Below are 17,859 nucleotides of genomic sequence, written 5' to 3'. Positions count from 1 at the left end.
CTTCCTTCATGACATGATTCCATAATCATACAGAGAACATAGTTGCATACGTTTATCTTTTGCTCATTTCTCCTCCTCTTCTTTTTTTTTTTTTTTTTTTTCTAAAATGGGCACCTGATGGCTTTGACCTTTTCCTGCTGGCTCTGTGTTTATTTGGCACTCGACAATCAACAGATTTCCCATCCCCCCAACACTGTCACTCACGACCAGAAGTCAAGACTATAGAGCTGGTAAGTCCCGCCCCTTCCGCTAATCCCCCTGGACCTCTAGGTTGAAAAATCGTCAATGCAAGTAAATGGGAGAAAATAATTATTTTCTGGTCCCGTTTGAGTTTTGCCATGAATGTGAACATATGTTGTCTGTGAATTTTTTATATAACTTTTCATGTAAAGAATGCTACAATTTAGCGGGTAGAAGTTTGATACGGTTAGACTTTGTGTGAGAGCACTTTGTGGACTACAACTCTTCGCTGCTTTCGACGCGTTTGAAACGTCAACACCACTAGCACACGGACACTAGCTCACGGATCCCGCTAAACATGGCTGTGTCTTTGGTGCACTTCACCGCCTTCTTTCAGGGAGAGGACAAAATCGTTGAGGTTGGTGAAAACCACGGGTAAGTCAACTTTATGGGGTGACGTCACATAGGCGACATGTAGTCTTTCCCGTTATGTCTTTTCCACAACTGCTAGCCGAAGAATCATACCATATACTGTCAAACTCGTAACATGAAAAGTTATATAAAAAATTCACAGACAACATATGTTCACATTCATGGTACAATTCAAACGGGACGAGAAAATAATTATTTTCTCCCATTCACTTGCATTGACGATTTTTCAACCTAGAGGTCCACTTGGGGTTTTACGGATGGGCGGGACTTACTAGCTCTATACCAATTCACCTTGGTGACCACATAATTGTTTTTGTATTACCTATTTTTATTAGCCATTTCACACAATTCAGAAAAACAAAAATGTGCAGGAACTATAGGCCTGTATTTATAATATTAACTATGAAATGTGCATTATTTGGAAGAAAGTCGAGGTGTGACTGACTTTAGACCACTAATTCCATTAGAGTATTGCTCTATACCGTGGATCCCCCGTTCCCCCCCATGTCCGTTCCATTTGGGAGAGACCCAGAGGTGAACTGTCCCCCGCGCCCCCCTCCCCTTTCCCTCCCTCCCCTTTCCCCTTTCCCCTTTCCCCTTTCCCCTTTCCCCTTCTCACACAGCTTCTGTGCACCATTGTGACTATGATTAACAATGCATTTAATTTGTTTGTTCTTGTCACCATTGTGACTTATAAGGGGAGACACGCAGTGGCGGATCTAGAGTATTTTTCCTGGGGTGGCAAAGGGGTGACATGAGGTTTCAGGAGGGGGGCCATGGACATTATTCATAATTTAAAATGCTACGGTTTTCATTGAATGTGTTTTGTTCTCTACACTACATTACACATAGTGGGAGTCAAATCAGAGATGTAGCTGGGTTTTTGGATGGTGTGGGTCTTAATTTGTGAATTGTGGACCCTTTCTCTGTGTAATCAGTATCAACAGTCTGTGTAGTCTATACTTAAATTGTATTGTGTGAAAAAGCAATTCTTGGGGGGTTTGGGGGTATGCTCCCCAGGAGATAAAAAAAAAAGACCCCTCAAATGATGTCTTCTAGTGTGTTTTGGGGAAACATGGACAGATTTAGTCATACAACATAAGCCATCAATAGATTTAGGTTATCTGGATTGAAACAAGATTATAATGCAGGATTGTTGCAATGATAACCGTGGCTGTCAAAACATTTCCCTCTGATTCAATAAAGACTCAGTGAAGTACCTTTTTAGTCAAACATTATTTTTGGATTTATTACAATATAACATACAACAATTTAAAATGTACATAGGAATGTCATTCATAATCTCTCACACACAATCTCTCTGTTTCTAAACTGCTGATCACTTTAAACTGCTGATCACTTGAGGGCAAACATCAAAAACACAATTTTCTGATGCAAGACCTCAAAATCCACAGGAACTATGGAATTCATATTATAGTTTGGGCATTTATGTCAAACATACGAAAAAGAACATCTTGAAATGAAAAACACTAACTTGATAAAATTATAATCTGATGCAATTTTCTTATTTGCAAGATGCTGTTATTTTATTGCACATCACTATTAAACTGTACAGGTTAACCCTCTGGGGTCTGAGGTGTTTTCTGGGCCTGGAGGTGTTCTGACATGCTCTGACATTTGTGCTTATTTCTGTTACTTGTGACATTTTCATGGCTAAAGTCTGATTACACTGTATTCAGCACAAACTCTGCTACAATAATATATCAGCAGCATGTGTGTAAAAGTTTGTAGTTTTGAGATAATGACGTTTATGCGTGGTTTGTGAAAATACAAAAAACAATTGTCACTGAAATAAGCTCATGAAACCCATACTGATTATTTCTTCACAAGACTTTTGAAAATTGTATCACGTAGCCTAGAATATTTGATCCAAAACTATGTGAAAATCATCCTGACTGCTCATTCAGAGAAGACAATATATTTATTTAAAAACTGTAAGACGTGTTTTGTGTGAGAAAGCTTTATGCGGGAGGCGTGATCACATCATTAATATGTATGGTTTTCACACCTGAGAAAAACAAAGACACTCCCCTAATGGCTCTATCAGGAGCTATCAGGCCCTGTCATTCTGAGCAACCTTGCACAAAGAATGAGGAGATTTAAAAAAGAATGGCTTTTTGATTGTTTGGATTTATTTACAACACAACATAATCCAAAGATACACAACAAATGACAAAAAAGCACTTATTGAAAACAATGATCCAAAGACAGAGACCTTTGTGCCATTCCTAAAAACATTGTACATACCTTTAATTTCCAAGGTGTTTGATTTTCACTTTACCATGTTCATGTACAGAGACTCATGTGAATGTTGAAGTCAGCAGGACTCAGTGGCATCTGGGCCCTGTAAAAAAAAAAAAAAAAAAAACTGTGACCATACTGATATCAAGAGAAACTATTTTGGGAATAGATTTTAGATTTTTCTGGTTAAAATTTCTTTTTGAAATTCAAAGAATACACACACACACACACACACACACACACACACACACAAATGTTTCCAACAATAATGAACACCAGGTTTGTTGTGCCTTGTAGGCATAGGCTAACGTGCAGTGCTGCATAAAATAATAATTTTATTATTACAGTAACAACTACGCTAGAGAAAAATATATTGATTACAATATAAAAACATGAAGCCTATTGTTTGGTGCGTTTTGCTTTTCAAACGCAGAGCTCGCTCCAAAATATGATACATTCAAACGCAGAGCTCGCTCCAAAATAGTTGCCATATTATACATATCTACGTTTGAGCAGATATCCACAAACACAGTAACGGTTCAACTGCAATTTTATGCAACAATAACATAAACTAATAATTAAGAATTTCTTACCTTACATCTTTCTTGTCTTCAAATCGCGTTCTTCTTCTGAGGTAAATCCAATGTAAGCTCATGGCGTGTCTTCCAAACTTGACGAAAAGCAGAGACTTATGAAGTTTGGTGCTGCTTTATTTTTGAAGTAACGAGCGCGTTCGCGTTCCATGTGGAGATTTACATGTGAATCTTTTTTGCGCGCGTGGGCTTGGTCAAATTAAAAATAATGAGCAAGCGTTTGAGAAGCTGGATATCTTGTTGGTTTTTATACAAATTACTTAAACAGAGAATATTTGTTTTCAGTTTGAATCCGATCATTTAAAAGTACACACTTAAATATTTATAAAGATATATGGCTCATAAAGTGTGACAAGTATTCGCTGAGTTTTGTTTCAGTTTATAGACGTGCTCAAGAAAAAAAAGTTTACCGCGACGGAGAGGCAGAACGCACACCCTGTTTATTTTCTTTATTTTACAAAAGCACAATGTTTTGATTTGATTGTAAGTGGACACATACAAAAGTAGACATATCATAGATTATTTTTTCATGTTTCTTTTTTCTGTATGACCATAAATGATGGAGTAATTTAAGTTTATTGTGCTACTATGTGAAGAAAATCCAGCAAAACGCGCCAGCGCGTTTGCCGACCTCAGAGGGTTAAATCAATTGCTAAACACACACAAAGAGCTAGACTAACGTTAGACCCTTATCTGACCTGACGATCATAGAAAAATTCGATGAGACAACAAAGTATCGCGGATGTAAATAACGTAACAATGTGGTTGTTGCAGGGTTAACTGTCTCCTTATGGACTTTTTCGACTTGGTGTCAAACTTACCTCTAAACTCACTGCTAACTGCTTATCAGCCCCTCTTCTCTGAGACACTGCGTACTGCAGACAGATGCACTGTGCAGCCTGCCCAGGCTGCCCTGCTGCCTCTGGTGAAATTTCGCGGGGGTCGCTGCTGTGCTGGTGATGGGTGAAACCATTGTGAGGGGGAGGGGATTCTAAATCGGCGATTTCAGTTTGAGAGGAGTTTGGTGCGGGCTCCTTGGCCTTCAACGTGTAGGCTATGAACATAAAATATACTTAAAAAATATTATCTGATTTATAAATGGGGTGGCAACAGGGGTGCCTAGATCCGCCTCTGGAGACACAGACACGGCAGGCAAAACATAGTTTTTTTTTTTTTTTCACTGGTCAACTTTGAGATTTTGGGCTATTTGTCTTCAATAAACATGTCTTCTTTCAGACTTGTCAAAAAAAAAAAAAAATCCAAAATACACATTATTTTATTACACTTTGTCTATTTGCGTCTGGAGATTTCTCCTAAATTCAACAAAAGTTGGCGTTCTAAATCAACATGTTGATCTGCGATCGCTGTCTGCACCCTGTCCTTACATATACTTTTGGAAAACTCTCTCTCTCTCCTGTGCAATGTTGTCGGATGCAAATATGGTCATTTTCTTTTTTAACAACAACCAATCATGAAAGTACAATGGAGCATTTAATTGTAAAAGCGAAATCTCTTTGGCTGATGTCAATTTCTGACAACGTGATTTGTTCAGATGCATCACGTGACGTGCTCTGACATCTAACATGGGACCGTTTGTGTGTGTTTTTGACTGGTTTTGATGGGTTCTGTTCAGTTGAAGGCCATAAATGCTGTGTTATAAGTTTTGATGTCTTTTAGGTGGTTTGTATTGTTGTTGCTAGTGATTTGATAAGATATTGTGTCTGTAAATTAGCCTGGAAATCCAGACCTAAATCTAAAAGATTAATGGTCTGGCGTCGACTAATGAAAATCACCCAGCTTGAGGGGCGGCACCAAGCATGCATTTGAAAATCTCACAGCACGCAGTTGGATAACACTACGACCAATCAGCTAACTGGTAGGTTATATTCTTACCGTATCTGGTCGGCAAAACAGCAAAAACGTCCTTCTTGCAAAGGAACGATTCGAGCGCTGTCTTCTGTTCCTGTTTTAGATAAAAAGCCAAGTCTAACTCGTTCATTGTAGCGGCCAAAGCCGTTTCAAACATATGGTGTTCATCCATAGGCATCTTGCAATGTTTACTAATGACTTCAACGTCACAGCGCTGTCATCATCTGTTTAGCTCACCTCTGGCCCAACTATATAAGATAACCCGATGTGATTGGTGCAGCTCAGATCGAGGGGCATATTTAATGAGCATCATTACTCGACACCAGAGTAACTCGCTGAGCAAATTCAACTTGTGCTTTGGAGAACTCTGGAATACCAGGGTATCTGCAAATAGTTGTTTCCACTAAAAAAGTATGAATTTTTACAATACAAATTTTTAAAGGCCGTTTTCTCAAAATGTTTTTTTTCCTCATACTCTGAGCCAGAAATCTCTACTTCAGCAGCACTTTCATACTCCAAACTTTCCAGTTGTATTCCTATCTATATTCTTAAGGTTTTTACAGAGGAGTTTGTTCACATATCATTCAGATTCTGATTTATACAACATTTTATACTTAAAAGTAGGGCGAAAATGTATTTTTTGTGATAAAAAAAAGAAGAGATATCCAAAATCTCCTCTGTAAAAACCTATGACTCTAATATGTCAACAAAATGAAAGAAGAATTTTGAATCTGGCTTTATCCAATGTTCAGATTTCTCTTCTGGAAATATATGCAAATTAGCACATATAGGGACGTTTCATGCTGATATCTATTAGTTCATTTTTTTTTCCTATTCACCTGGGGTGTCTCCCCTCAAGAATGCATTTCATTTGTTTGTTCTTGTCACCATTTTGACTTAAAAATGCATTTAATTTGTTTGTTCTTGTCACTATTGTGACTTAAGAATGCATTTAATTTGTTCATTCTGTGGAATGGGGGTAAATATGTTTGTTAATTTGCTCTCACTCACTCACTCACTCACTCACTCACTCACACACACACACACACACACACACACACACCCATATGAATTCTGCACGTACAGACATGCACACACAAACGCACACGTGTGCATGCACAAACACACACAATATGCACATACACTCCCCATATTCACACATATTTTATTGTTGCAGCCATTCATTTAAAATAAAACTGTTGTTGTGGCATATCACTTGGAGTACCCTTAGTTTTTGTGCATTTTTTTCTACCTGTTACAAATTACCCCAGTATGTGTTACAACCTACACCAGTAGTGGGGTAGGTTGTAACAAAGGACCACCTTGTATTTATCTCACAAAGTCTGTGATATAGACCCCTTCACGGTCGACGTCACAGGAAAATTCTAAGTTCGCAGTGCGCATGTCGGGGTCAGAAAGTTCATTCCATCCCATTGAATTGTGTGTTAACCAGAGAATTTCTCGTCAAGAAAAAATGCCTTATTGTTGCGTCGTGGACTGTGAAAATCACACCAGTTGTGGAGTCTAGTTTTTCCGGATTCCTGCAGGATCTCATCCGTTAAAAAAAATAAAAAAATAGACGACATCTGACTGTTCAGATCTATTTTTTTACAGTCTATGGTTCAGATACTGCTGCTATCTGCTAAGTAGCATGACACAGGTCACAATTAATGCCAGATATCGAACTTCACCTAACTATTAAACCAGTCTACAATTTACAGAAAACATTTGTTTACTTACCAGGGCTTAACTATACCGTTGTTGTCACAATAACTGTCAATAACACTAAACACGAGCGTCTTTGATCGTAGCATTGTCCCAGTCTGCCCGTTTATTATATAAAAAAATACACATACTTAACAGTGTTAAATTTGAAAAAGTACTGTTCGACAGAACTGCTTGGTTTGTTACCACAATTATCTCCGTGGTTCCTTGGCGATGAAGTTCCACATGTGCGGCTATCCAACACGAAAATGCATGCAGCAAATAAGCCGTTCACAATATTTTCTTCAGATAACTCCAAATTTCTCCCACACACTGGACTTGATTTTTGATGACTGTCGACAACTTTACAATCTCCACTAGCTATTCTTTCTTCAACTCCTCAGCATCCATCTCGACGACTGCAAGCAGGTCGCGCGCGCGCGCGGTTATGATGCATTTTTAAAAGTGAAAGATCCTGGGAGGGCGTGGCGCGTGGGCAAATAAACTGATGTGGATTTTAAATTATTTTATCAACTTGAAATACAGGCAATCAGGCATATTTTTGTAGACGTGTTCCTAAAAATCTGAATATATTTTTACGTTTGCATGTGATTGTTTTAAACCCGTTTAGACTCGTGTTTACCCCGTGTCCGACCCGACACACTTTGGATATTTTTCAACCGTTTGAGCAAAATTTGCGGGTCACTCGTCCGAACCTGTGCAGGACTCTAATCAGGCAGACAATCGCCATTAGCTAAAACAAGTTTATTATGGTTCCGTTCCCGTTCCTGTGATGGCAAAGACAGTGCATATATGCCGGTCTATTAGCCGCACCATTTTTCTGACCCCATGCTGCGCGCGCACCCAACCTAGGCGTTCGATGTTTACAAACATTGAAGGGGTCTATAGTTGAGGAAATTTAAATTGTTGCCATTTGTAGTAGACAAATGTGGGTACTTTGCCTAAAAGTTTCAGACGTGTAGCTAAAAAAAAAAGTACTTTTAGGTGCTGAAGAAAAAAGTGTTACAACCATACCCGGTCTCCCTTGTTCTCAGAATATTTAATTGAAAATAGGTATTTTTTAAGTTATTTCATAAAAACAAGAGAGGTTTCGCATTTAGATAGTTAGATATGTGAATGTGGAACTTTGCAAATAACAAATATAGGGTTGCTAACTCGCACGCTTTAAGGCTGTCTCACATTCTCACTCTGCCCAAGTAAATCGCACGTCACGCCAAATTGCCAACCCTGCTTTTGATATGAAACAAAATCTCAGCTTTCATATTTTGTAAGTTAAATACAAATTCAAACAATAAATACAGTTTTGGCGCACTTAACGTGGCATAACAGATCACTTTAGTGACAAACAGAGTCTCGACATGCTTTGATCTCACCGACGTTGCCGACGACACGGTCACATGGTTCGTGGAGCTCTCATTAGTTCCAAACAAGCTCTGTCAATACATTTGATTGGCTTTAAGCAGGATACAGGTATATGCAGCAGTTTTTGGTAAACATTGCAGCATAGTGTGCATTTATTATTACGTCGACGACATTTACAGTATCATTTTATTCTGTAGAGTGAATGATGGAGAGGCAACATTAATGTTAATGTTTTACTTGTATTTAACCCTCAGGTATTCCTTACTTATTGGTCACACTCATACTCATTGGTGGTCAAATGTGACCATACACGTTAACTTTTTTAACTAAATGTTTTATAAATTTTAGTTCAATAATATTTATATAATATTTGATGAGATCTTTTGGTACTAAATACTTTTTGTGCAATAATGATGGTCCATCAATGACAAAAAATAACTTTTTTCTACTATTTTTTGTTATTTATATTACAGTTAGTGTAGTATTAGGGATAAAATGGAGGAAATAGTTTTAAATTCCAATGCAAAGAGACAAATTAGAGTCATTTTGTGGCTATATAATAATTTCCATTTGTAATGCTATGGTTTACCCACTAGGTGCCTGTATGGCTCTTTAATAAATATATGTATTTACTAATCTAGTTGCTTGAGTATCGAGTATTGCAGGTCATAACTGCTAACTTTTTTTTTAGGTTTTGCATTTGAGTAAATTGTGATAAGGTGTAGAGAAGGAACCAAAAGCAGAGAAAGCATTCAACAGTCTTTAATTAGAGATGCTGGCAGAATGAAGCGGTAAGAACAAAACACTTCTTAATCAGATAACACAAGTTCTTCCGTAGACTTCGGGTAATCGAAACAACTTTCTTCCGTAGACTCAGGGTTGAAAGCACAAGGATAACATAAAGTCCCGTTGCACGAAGTGTGCGTAAGAGGTACTCGCCCAGATGCGTGGGCTCACAGATTCGCTCCAGCGAACGGGATAGAACAGCTACAAGGAGCGGCCACCAGTCGGAAACTCTGCACACAGTATAGCTCAGTGGAGATGACAATCACACGAGTAGATACCTCTTAGACAGGACACGATCACACGACAAGATGCCCGTAGACAAGACACGACAGGATTTGCACAGATGTAACGTATGCACAAACACATGAAATAATCTGGCGACAAGACAAGGGAAGGTCAGAACAATAAATAGCAAACCCTATTAGGGAAAGAGAGAGCAGGTGAGAAAGTAATGAGAAGACAAAGAGAAAGTAATGAGGTTCAGCTGGAAATGACCAGAATGTAAAGGAGTGGCATGAATGAATGCGTGTAAAGCGTGGGAGTGTGTAAGAGTGTGTGTGTCCAAAAGGGGGAGACAGAGTAAAGAAAGGAAAAGCCAGGATCATGACAGGATCATGACAGTACCCCTCCTTTAACGAGCGCCCCCTGGTGCATCTAAGGGAGCCTGCTGACGGGTACGGAGGAAATCATCAATGAGCGAAGGGTCCAGGATGTCCCGGGCGGAGACCCAACTTCTCTCCTCAGGACCATACCCCTCCCAGTCCACTAAATATTGGTGCCCACGACCTCGGCGACACATGTCGAGGAGCTTGCAAACCCTATAGACGGGTGAATCAACAATACGGACCGGAGGAATTGAGGGACGCACAGGCGCGCGTAACACTGGTTTTATGCATGAAACGTGGAAAACGGGATGGACGCGGCGTAGATTGGGAGAAAGCGAAAGTTTAACTGTGACAGGATTAATGATCTTGACGATACGGAACGGTCCGATGAAACGAGGAATAAGCTTGCGAGACTCAGAATGGAGAGGTAAATTGGATGTGGATAACCACACTCTTTGACCACAGACGTAACGAGGACTCTTTATGCGACGCCTATTTGCAGCGATGCTCATGCGTTTCCTAGAACGACAAAGGGCAGATTTCACCCCTCTCCAAGTGCGTTTGCATCGATCGACAAATGACTGGACGGACGGAACATTAGATTCTGCACTCTGCAAAGGGAACAAAGGTGGTTGGTAGCCTTGGCAGCCCTGGAATGGAGAGAGACCCGTAGCAGACGTAGGAAGCGAGTTGTGCGCGTATTCAGCCCAGGCGAGCTGGTTTGACCATGACGAGGGATTACGATGCGCTAGACTACGAAGAGAACGTACAACGATTTGATTGGCTCGTTCGGCCTGACCGTTAGTTTGTGGGTGAAAACCCGAGGAGAGACTAGCGGACGCTCCGATGAGACGACAGAACTCCTTCCAAAATTGGGAGGAGAACTGTGGCCCTCGATCGGAGACAACGTCATTAGGTAACCCGTGTAGTCTAAACACTTGGTCGATCAAAATTTGAGCCATCTCCTTAGCGGATGGGAGTTTTGCGAGAGGAATAAAGTGCGCAGACTTGGAAAAACGGTCAACGACAGTAAGGATGACGGTGTTCCCAGCCGACGAAGGTAGACCCGTAATAAAGTCCATAGCGATATGGGACCATGGGCGTGACGGAACTGGTAACGGACGTAACAAACCGGCCGGAGGAGAATTACTGGACTTAGTTTGGGCGCAATCTACGCACGAGGCGACATACCGACGTGTATCATGATCCAGAGTGGGCCACCAGAAACGTTGACGAACGGTAGCAAGAGTGCCCCGTACGCCGGGATGGGCAGTGAATTTAGAAGCATGACCCCAATGAAGGACAGAACGACGGAGATGAACCGGAACAAACAGAAGGTGCCTGGGACATTTACGCGGAATGGAAACGCGGGCGAGAGCGCGCTTAACTGACATCTCGATTCCCCAGGAAACTGCTCCTACCACTCTACCTGGAGGGATAACCCCTTCAGGTGTTGTAGGAGTGGAGGAAGAGTCAAAGATGCGAGAGAGAGCGTCAGGTTTTACGTTCTTAGAGCCCGGACGATACGAAATCGTGAAATCGAACCGCGTAAAAAACAAAGCCCAACGTGCTTGGCGAGCATTCAATCTTTTTGCTGTTCGAATGTATTCAAGATTCTTGTGATCTGTCCATACTAGAAAAGGAACAGATGACCCCTCTAACCAGTGTCTCCATTCACCCAAAGCTAAACGAATGGCTAGTAGCTCACGGTCTCCCACGTCATAGTTACGTTCGGCGGGCGAAAGGCGATGAGAGTAAAAGGCGCAGGGATGAACCTTTCCATCAGCGGCGGAGCGCTGGGAAAGGATAGCTCCGACCCCGACCTCTGACGCATCGACCTCGACTATGAACTGTCTGGAGACATCGGGAAAGAGCAAAATAGGCGCGGTAGTGAAAAGGGTCTTCAGACGATCAAAAGCGCTTTGGGCAGGAGCAGACCAGTCGAATTTGGCTCTCACCGACGTTAAGGCAGTGAGGGGGGCGGCTACCTGACTAAAGGTACGGACAAAACGACGATAAAAATTCGCAAAGCCCAGAAACCGCTGGAGCGCTACACGAGAATCAGGAACAGGCCATTCGGTGACCGCCTGGACCTTGACCGGATCCATGCTGATACCTTCCTCGGAAATAATTGATCCGAGGAAGGTGACAGACGGGACATGAAACGAGCATTTTTCATCTTTGACAAAAAGTTTGTTCTCAAGCAGGCGTTGGAGAACCCGACGTACGTGTTGTACGTGCACTTGGAGAGAGGGCGGAAAAATTTAAATGTCGTCAAGATAAACGAATACAAAAATGTTCAGCATGTCCCGAAGCACGTCATTAACGAGTGCCTGGAACACTGCCGGAGCGTTGACGAGGCCGAACGGAAGAACCCGATATTCAAAGTGCCCCAGGGGTGTATTAAACGCGGTCTTCCACTCATCCCCCTTCTTAATGCAAACGAGGTGATAAGCGTTTCGTAAATCGAGCTTGGTGAAAATCTTTGCTCCCTGCAAGAGTTCGAAAGCTGAGGACATCAACGGCAAGGGATAACGGTTCTTGACTGTGATCTCGTTCAGCCCACGATAGTCAATGCAGGGACGCAAAGAGCCGTCTTTCTTCTTAACGAAAAAAAATCCGGCGCCCGCGGGTGAGGACGAAGGAACAATAGTACCCGCATCAAGGGATGCTGACAGATAGTCTTCGAGTGCTTCGCGTTCGGTGGCGGACAATGAAAATAACCTGCTCAATACTACAATCATATGGTCGGTGAGGAGGAAGGGATACCGCCCGGGACCGGCTGAACACCTCACGCAGATCGTGATACTCCTCCGGTACCCCGGACATATCACCTGGCTCTTCCTGAAAAACAGAGACAGATGACACCGGAGGAATGGCAGAGGTTAAACAATCAACATGGCAAGACAATTTCCATGACACGATAGAATTCTCAGACCAATTAATCTGGGGGTTGTGTTGGGCTAGCCAAGGGTGTCCTAGTACAACAGGGCAAAAGGGAGAACAAAAAACAAGAAAAGAAATTGTCTCTTTGTGATTCCCAGAAACTATGAGGGAAATAGGAACGGTCTTCTTACGAATCTTTGGCAGTGAACTGCCGTCTAAGGCATAAAGTGGCGTAGAGTCTGCTAGGTCAATAAGAGGAATACCTTGCTCTTGTGCCCAAACTTCGTCAATGAAGCACTCCTCTGCCCCGGAGTCAATCAACGCCGAACAGGGGATGGAAGAACCAGACCAGCGGAGACAAACAGGAACAGTAGTACGGGCCTTTGAAGGAGGATCCTTTGATGTTGCGCTCGCCAGTAGCCCTCCGTTTACTGACGAGCGTTGGCTTTTACTGGGCATGACGAAACGAAGTGTGTAGATGCGGCACAGTACATGCACAGGCGGTTTAGTACTCGCCGCTCTCGTTCCTTGGCGGAGATTCGCAAACCTCCCAGCTGCATAGCTTCGGGCTCCGGTGCCGCAGGAGGCAGAGAAGAAACAGCGGGTGGAGACTGTCTAGCAGAATACTGACTGCGCGCCCGACAGCGCAGATCAAAGCGCTTCTCAATTCGGATGGCCAGGTCGATTAACAAGTCAAGCCGAGTAGTTAGTTAGTTAGAATTTATTAGGATTAACCCCTTGAGATGTATCATTTCGTTTTCTAGGGGGTCCTTACAATGAAACACAATTACAACTTAGAGAACATAACAAGATTACAAATAACAATACATCAACAAACAGACAACAATAAAACAATAAAACACCACCCCAAAAAAAAAAAAGGCAACAGTACACATAACAACAACGACAGTTTCAATGATAGCATGTGCAATCTACTTTAAAATAAGATAATAAAGATTGTTTGAACAACCGAAAAGAAGTAATGGATCTAATATCTACAGGTAAATTATTCCAGTCTAGTACAGCTTTAAACATAAATGCTCTCTTACCAATTGTTTTTTTTTAACACGAGGAACGAGAAAATAAGTCTGGACAGAATGCCTAACTTGGTAGTTTGAAGAAAAGAGTACAAAGTATTGTTGTAGGTAACTAGGATAATCAAAGTAAATACATTTAAATATAAATTGGAGCCAGTGAGTCTGCCTTCTCACATTCAAAGATGGCCACTGAAGTGCATCATACATTGTACAGTGGTGAGTGGAAAAAGAACATCCTTAAACGAATCTACAAATTCTATTATATGCCGAATTAAGTGAGACAAGATCAGATTTTAATGCCGTCTGATAAACCACATCACAGTAATCAAAAAACGGAAATATTAATTGAACAACTAGTTTCTTACGAACACTATAAGAGAAGCAATTTCGAGATCGATGCAAAATACTCATTCCAACATTGACTTTTCGTAAAACATGATTAATGTGTGGTTTAAAGGAAAGTTTAGAGTCAAGCCATACACCAAGATATTTAATAGTGTCGACTCTATGCAGGGGAGTACCGTCTTTACATGATATAACACAAGAACAGGTTTTAGAATTAAGTGTATGTCTAGAGCCAAAAATCATAGTATATGACTTGGTTTTATTAAGCACTAATTTGTTAGCCAAAAGCCAGTTTTGTAAACTATTAAAATCCGATTGAAGAGATAATTGAATTTGTATAGGATCAGAATTACATGTATATATGACAGTATCATCCGCATAACGTTGAACCTGAGAGTTTTTAAGAAGTAATGGTAGATTATTTACATAAATAGAAAAAAGAAGTGGTCCCAGAACTGAACCTTGAGGCACACCTCTTTGCTGAATCAGAAAATCAGATTTATTCCCATTTAGGACAACGCATTGTTTCCTGTTGTGCAGATATGAATTAAACCACAAAATTGTATTTTTTGAACAACCAATAGCATGAAGTTTATCTAAAAGCAAGTAACGATCTACCAAATCAAAAGCTTTAGTCAAATCAAGAAAAATAGCACCTGTGAGCTTTCCATTATCTGAGGCTGAAAACACATCATTTGTAAACTTAAGTAATGCAGTAGTTGTGGAATGATTAGACCTAAAACCAGATTGAGATGATGATAGAATATTATTGATAGATAAATAATTTGAAAGTTGTTTATAAATTAATTTCTCAAAAACTTTAGATATAGAACATATAATAGATATTGGTCTATAGATATAGAACATATAATAGATATTGGTCTATAATTATTAATATCAAGTACATCAACTCCCTTATAAAGCGGAGTAATGCGTGCACATTTCCAGATCACCGGCAACTCATATGTAGACAAAGAAAGATTAAATAAATCAGCTAGTGGATACATAAGAATATGTGAAGTTAATTTAAGATACCTATTTTCAATTCCATCTAATCCTTCACCACTAGTCACTTTTAGTTCATCAATAGCACTCTGAACATCAATTGGAGCAATCTTCTCAAATGAAAATGAACTATTACATGATTCAGTCTCATTACAAATATCAGTATTCAAGTAAGAGGCAGATACTAAAGTAGACCAAACTGAAGAAAAATGCTGATTAAATTCTTGCGCAATAGATAAGGAGTCATGAAGTATTATATTATTATTAACTCTAATTTGATTAACTGAATGTTTATTTGATGTATTAATAATGCTTTTAATTTTATTCCAGAATTGTTTAGGATTTTTATAATGAAAAGAAAGACATTCTTTATAATAATTAGACTTTGCATTTCGAGTTTTTGTTTTGCTCAAATTTCTTAAATGCCTATAGACTTCCCAATCAGCATTACTTCTTGTCTGACGAAATGTTGTCCATGCTTTGTCCCTTTGCCTAAAGAGACTAATAAATTCCGAATTAATCCAAGGAAGATGATTGCCCTTAACCCTAACAATTTTCCAAGGTGCATGCTTATCTACATTTATAAACTCAGTATAAAAAAAATCCCAAGCGTCTTGTACATTAGGAATTAAATGATATCTATTCCAATTAATAGAAATCAGATCATGAATAAATAAATCTAAATTCAGTTTTTTATATTGTCTGATTTTAATTAATTTTGGTGGCAATTTAGGTACTTTAATTTTCCATACACAGAATATAATCGAATGATCACTAAAGCAGTCAGACATCACACCAGACCTTGAAAATCTATTTGGGTGTGAGACAAGTATCCAATCAAGAAGAGATTGTGTGCGAGAAGTAATTCTAGTAGGCTCAGTAATTAATTGGGTAAGATTTAAATTATTAAATATATTTTTCTCTTTATTACATGACATATCCAACCAATTCTTATTGAAATCGCCTAATAAGATTAACTCATTTTTAGCAAAAACTGAATTAATAGTGGATATCAGACAATTAAAGGACTCCACTGGTGAAGAGGGTGGCCTGTATATGCTCCCGATGATTATACATTTATTTAAATGGAAAACCACCTTAACAAAAATACATTCAAAATATAAAGGATCAATCGAAGGTAGAATTAATTCAGAAACAAGACCTGTAGAAACATATATAGCCACACCTCCACCCCTGGAGCACCTATCCGATCTGTAAACAACATAATTGGTTAAGTTAATTTCATTATCCGAAACATTGCTATTAAGCCATGTTTCGGAAAGCGTGATAATATCAGGCTTATTTAAATCAACCCACACACGAAGTAAATCAATTTTACACACCAGACTTCTAATATTCAAGTGAATGATTTTTAATCCCTTAACTTTATCCATCTTGAAAAATAACTAACAATGATACTGTCACTGGTCAAATATAAGAACAAAAATAACTGAATCCAAAAAATCATTACAAGGGTGCAAAAACTATCAAATAAACTGATCACAAAAGAACAAACAGACAGGACATTTAAATACAAAACATATAAACATAAAAACATGACACCCTTCAAGATTAACCCAGCTGCCCCAGAGACCATGTTCCAGGGCATTCCAGTGAGTAAACCAAATAATAGGCCCTATAGGTCAAAAACCGTCTCATCAACTCAACTCAAACAGCAATAATAATAAAAATAAATAAAAAAGAATATAACTTAATGAAAATGACATCAGAAAAAGAAAGAAGAAAAGAAAAAAGAAAAGAAAAATATAGGCTATATGCCAAACAGTAGCTCTGTGTGAGGTAATACAGAATCCAACGCTCCAAAATAGTATTTCACATCACAAAACTACCTCCACACAATAGTAATAATTATGCTACTAACAAACTTCGGTTATCCGAAAAATCAAGCTTCTCTTCAGACAGTCAATAAATTATTCTGGTGAAGTCTGAGGTGACATGTAGACAGCTTCAGCATCTTTGTGGCAGCTATAACGCTGCTGTTTGCCATCAACAAAAACACACAACGTGCAAGGATATCTAAGATAGTATTTCATATTAAGTTCGCGAAGCTTACGTTTAACAGGATCAAAGCTCCTGCGCTTCTTCATCAGGTCAGCGCTGAAGTCCGGATAGATATATACGCGTGTCCCGTTGTACTCGAGCTTCTTTTTCTCCCTCGCAATGCGAAGAATTTTCACTTTGTCCTGGAAATTAAGGAGCTTGATCATAATAGGTCTAGGACTGGCTCTATCGCTTTGACGAACTGTCGGAGAGCGATGAGCCCATTCAATGATCAACGGAGTGGAAAAGTTGTCTTGACCCAAAAGCTGTGGAATCAAACGGGACATAAAGCCGGCAATATCACTGCCTTCCGATGACTCTTGAACTCCAACAAAGTGGAGATTAGAACGTCGACTTCGATTCTCCAAATCGTCAACTTTGTCCAGCAGGTAGGAGTTATCTTTCTCCAGTTGTTGAATCCGATCGACACATACTTGCACGTTGTCCTCATTAGCCCCAACACGTTGCTCTAACAAATGAACTTGATCTCCCAAAGTACTTAATGAATTCTGAATACTAGTCAGTCTGCTATGAATGACGTCCATTTTTACATCAAAATGATCCAGCATATCAGTCTTACTCTGTGTAATGGCGTTCCACAAAGTTTGGAGTGAGATATGTGACTCATCCATTGCGCCAATCGTGTAATCCAAACAACAGAAAACGTGAGGCTGTATGAAAAACTTTAACGCCAGTGTATTGAAAAGCAGT

The sequence above is a fragment of the Scardinius erythrophthalmus genome, assembly GCF_964197995.2.
Source record: "Scardinius erythrophthalmus genome assembly, chromosome: 4".
NCBI lineage: Eukaryota > Metazoa > Chordata > Actinopteri > Cypriniformes > Leuciscidae > Scardinius > Scardinius erythrophthalmus.
The sequence above is the reverse complement of the archived record's forward strand: the minus strand, read 5'-3'. Positions refer to the sequence as shown.